The 4,234-nt window shown below is 43.3% G+C and overlaps 1 long non-coding RNA gene across 1 annotated transcript; it reads left to right on the forward strand.

The window, feature by feature from the left end:
- Positions 1 to 385: 385 nt before the first annotated feature.
- LOC121486345 lies at positions 386 to 3,756 on the forward strand. Its single transcript, XR_005986608.1, has 4 exons — positions 386 to 590; positions 2,133 to 2,260; positions 2,624 to 2,695; positions 3,706 to 3,756. It is a non-coding gene; the product is annotated as an uncharacterized LOC121486345 (long non-coding RNA).
- Positions 3,757 to 4,234: the final 478 nt, after the last annotated feature.

Below are 4,234 nucleotides of genomic sequence, written 5' to 3' on the forward strand. Positions count from 1 at the left end.
AGGCTCCCTGCATGGAGCCTGCTTTTCCCTCTGCCTGTGTCTCTGCCTCTCTTTCTCTTTCCATGTGTCTCTCATGAATAAATAAATAAAACCTTAAAAAATAATAAAAAATAAATAAAAGGGGGGTGGGGGGAATTAAACCTAGGTTCTGTTTGAAGTGGATTAAAGTATAAATACTGGAGATCCTTGGAAGGATAACGTAATAGAAGTTTGCAGGATGGTTGGGAGGGGGAGCACATAGAGGCAGGAACCCAGAACTTTCATGATCCTGGGTTACAATCTGCAGTAAATCACAACTGTTTTAGTTGCATCTGAAAGAAGTGCAACTTCGTCAGGCTTCTGTAAGAAAAGAATGTCTTGGTTTTTGTACACAGGTGATCTAGGCTGCATCTGTTTCAAGCACGGCTGGACTCCAGGAGCAAAAGCACATCATTAGAGCTCACTCTTCCGTCGCTCAGCGCCACATGATTCTGTGTGCCACCCTTTCTGGTCTGAGCGACAACACTGTATGGACAGCTTCAGCCTCACATCCTCGACAGGCCCGACAGAGAGTCTCCCTAGATCGGGCCTATGGGGAAGTCCCTGTGCAGGTACTTCTTGTCCAGGTTTGAGTTGTATGTGCACCCCCTGAATCTGGACTCGTGTGGCCAGTGCTGGGCCATGTGCCCCCTGAGGGGGAGGATAAAGGTATTTGGGGAGGGGGGTATGGAGAGGCTAATGTGTCCCATCTGAAACAGCAGAATGAGTTTACCATGAGAATTTATTATCAGAAAAAGGAAAGGAGTGCAGTTCACTACAATCTCCATTTTTTTGCATTAGGCTTTCCTTTTTTTAAAAAAAAATATTTAAAGTTCCTCATAAAACAAGCAAAGATTTGGGTCCCTCTTCATTGACTGGATCATGTTTTGCTAATATCTTCCATCTCATCTCCCTATATCACTTGTGGTAGTACGAAGCGGATAGTCCACACTCAGCTTTTTCTCTGAATTCTACTCCGGGATATCTCGTGTTCATCCCTCCATTCACACTCCCCATCATGGTCCTGGGAACAAAGCCCTCATGCTCCTTGCCTGGTGTCCTGAAACAAACTCCCTGCTGGGCTTCCTGTCTCTAATCTTTGAACTTTCTAATTCGTCATGTACGAACCACCAGAGTCATCTTCCCAAAACACAGGTCAGACTGTGACAAAATTCCAAAACCCTATGGTGATACGACCATTTGTTGAATGCACACAAATTCCCCCCCTCCCTGTATTACACTCCTTTGCAATGGGACTTCACTGCTTCTCCTCATGAGGCTTGGAGTCCGTTTTCCTGCTTCCTTGAATCTGGGTTGGCCTTGTGATTTGGTTTGACAAATGAAATGCAACAGATGTGACATGAGCGTTATGAAGCTTAGGCCTAACAGGCCTGGTAGCTTCTGCTTGGCTTGTTTGGAGCGTTGCCCTGAGACTCTGATGTAAGGAAGCCAGCCTAGCCCAGTGGAGGATAAGAAGGTAGGTGGGAAGAACTGAGGCTCTCTAGCCAATACCTGACACCCAACACCAACTGCCAGACTCATGAGTGAGGCCATCTTGGACCTCCCAGCCGGCTAATTGGCTGTATGCAGACCATTAATAAGCCCAAGAAAAATAATAGCAGGATACTCAGCCAAACCAGAGTATCATGAGAAATAAGAAATCATTGTTATTTTAAACCACTAAGTTTTGGGGCAGTTTGTTTAGCAGCAATTGGATAACTGAAACAGAATCAATAGGGTTTATTTGAAGGTGAGAGAGAAGAAGACTAAAATGACTCCCATTCAGTGAGCTTTAAGGAAACAATGAGTTCATACAAGGGGGTCATGAGCACTGGGAGTCTTCAGGGTATTCCAGGGGGGTGTCCAGTAGGTATTGAGTATGTGGATCTGCCTGGATTGGGACTTCAGTGTCAGTAGTTGGGAGTGGATTAAATCCCCCAGGGCTACCCACTGAGTGAGAGGAGCAGAAGCCAAAGGTCAGAAGAGAAAGCCTTGGGGAACATCAACATTTAAAGATAGGCAGGGGAAAGAAAGCCAGAAGAGGAGATAGTTTTTAACACCGTTAAAAAGGGATGGGGTGTTTGTACTTTGCTTTTATTCTTTACTTCTTTCAGGTTGGTCAAAAAGGAAAAAAGAGAACAGTAGAGGAAGCCAAGAAGCTACCCAGAATGCTAATGTAAGGATGTCCCGAGAACCTAATCAGTCATTCTCAGGATGCAAACCACCCTTGGAAACACAGCAGGTCAGCGATGAGATGCTGCCCCCTTGCATGCCAGGGCATGGGTGACGCGCTTAGCTCAGTGGCAGGGCAAATTGTATGGGGAAGAAAACAGTTTCTTTAACCAAGTTTGCCACCCAAACTCCTCTTTTACCCAGACAGAGATGCAAGGAGAACCCAAACAAATGCAGAGAGATATAGACAAACCAGCCAGTCTAGTCAGCGCCAGAAGAGGCAGGTATGTGGGTGGAGGCAGTCACAGAGGGACGCGCATCAAAATCTACGGAACACGGGCACAGTGAGGACAGGGACAAGATGCAGGACAGTAGCAGAGAGGTGTGCTTCTTGAATTGTCCTACCTCTGCTTCAACTTTGTTTCTCTCTCAGATCCAGCACCACTGTAGCTTTATGAATACTGCCTGTGGGAATCTTGTTTGTTCCATTTATATTTCAGGATATGTAAGTATTCGTTACATATTTATCCCAGAGTCAGAAACTCCTCATCTAAAACATCACCGTAACAGTTCAAATTAACAGAGCCACTGATACTCTTTATAATATGTGGGGTGTGTGTGTGTGTGTGTGTGTGTTTAGTAATCAGGTCATATCTTTAAAACAAACTCCACTATCTTAGCTTTGGTTTCCTCATTTTATGATTTTTTTTTGACGTTTTGTATAAGACTGCAGTACTGTTTACACCTCCATGCCTCTTAACCAAAGATTCATTTTAACAAACATACACTAAGCACCCACACTGTGTGAGGTTTTGTAGGACACACACAGATGTAGGCAGTGGTGTCCTGGTAAGCCGGCACTCCAGAAAAAAAAAAAAAAAAGACCTGATTTATAGCATTTTTCAATTTTTGCAGTATAAACACTTCCACATGGCTGATTTCAAGCTACCAGTGGTTTAACAGCTGACTTACAAAAAATCCTGAATACTTCGCTTCTCTGGGACAAACATTTAAGAATAAGCTGCCACAACTGTCAGCCGTGTGTGGGAAACTATATTGGTCCAGGCAGCCCGGCTGGCTATCCAGCCAAAGTGTGTCCAGGAAAGACCAGCACAAGAACCTCCAGAACAAGCCAAAGAATCATGAGAAATTTTAAGCTGTTTATTAAGCCTCTAAATTTGGGGATGATTCGTTACATAGCAGTAGCTGACTGATACACATGAAGTACAGGCTGCATTGGTAAGACTCAATCGAGAAGCTGGAGCTGTTTTCAGCCTTCCCTTCTTTTTGGCATCATAGTCCTATTCATAGGCTGTCTGGGAAATTTTGATCTTTCTTTTTTTACAGGAAGCAAGACTTCTTGGCCACCTGGTGCTAAACATAAACACTGGCACCTCTGATGCTCTTGGCCTTTGGATATGCTTCCCAGTTGAATTTTTAATCAGACTAAGCAAACCAAAGGTCCATATCTATAAGCAGTAGTTTTAGGAGAATATTTTTTTTTTTTTAAATCAGGGCTGATGATTTTCTCAAATGAGGGGAATTGGAACTGCCATGAGCAAGACCACCCAAAGGCAAGTGGAACATTTAATAACATTCTTCTTATCTTATTATCTCCTCTAGGTACTGACCTTTCTCATTTGTAATAGACTTTGACCAACTACAACTGATTTGTTAAATATTGACTTGATGTAGTAGCAACCATCCAGGACTCACTTATTCCAGTATATTCCATTTCTAAAGTTAGTATTCTGTTTGGGGGTTACCCCCTCTGTTTGTGCATACTTTTCCATAGCAGACCCCAGCTCCTCTAGGGGTCTTTCTTCTGCTAAAGATTTTCAAAGACAAGATCTGTCCTCTTGGCCCATGTATCGTTATCACATGTGAAATGACTGATGACTCCAAAGTATCAGAAACCAAGTATGACTGATCAGAAACCAGAGCAATGAAAAAGCATTATTTTAAATATTCAGTTTCCTAAAGAAAAGAAAGAAAATGATGATCACAAAAGTCAAGAGAGAGTTTCCTCCCAGGAGGAGGTGGA

The sequence above is a fragment of the Vulpes lagopus genome, chromosome 3 (assembly GCF_018345385.1).
Source record: "Vulpes lagopus strain Blue_001 chromosome 3, ASM1834538v1, whole genome shotgun sequence".
Classification (NCBI taxonomy): Eukaryota; Metazoa; Chordata; class Mammalia; order Carnivora; family Canidae; genus Vulpes; species Vulpes lagopus.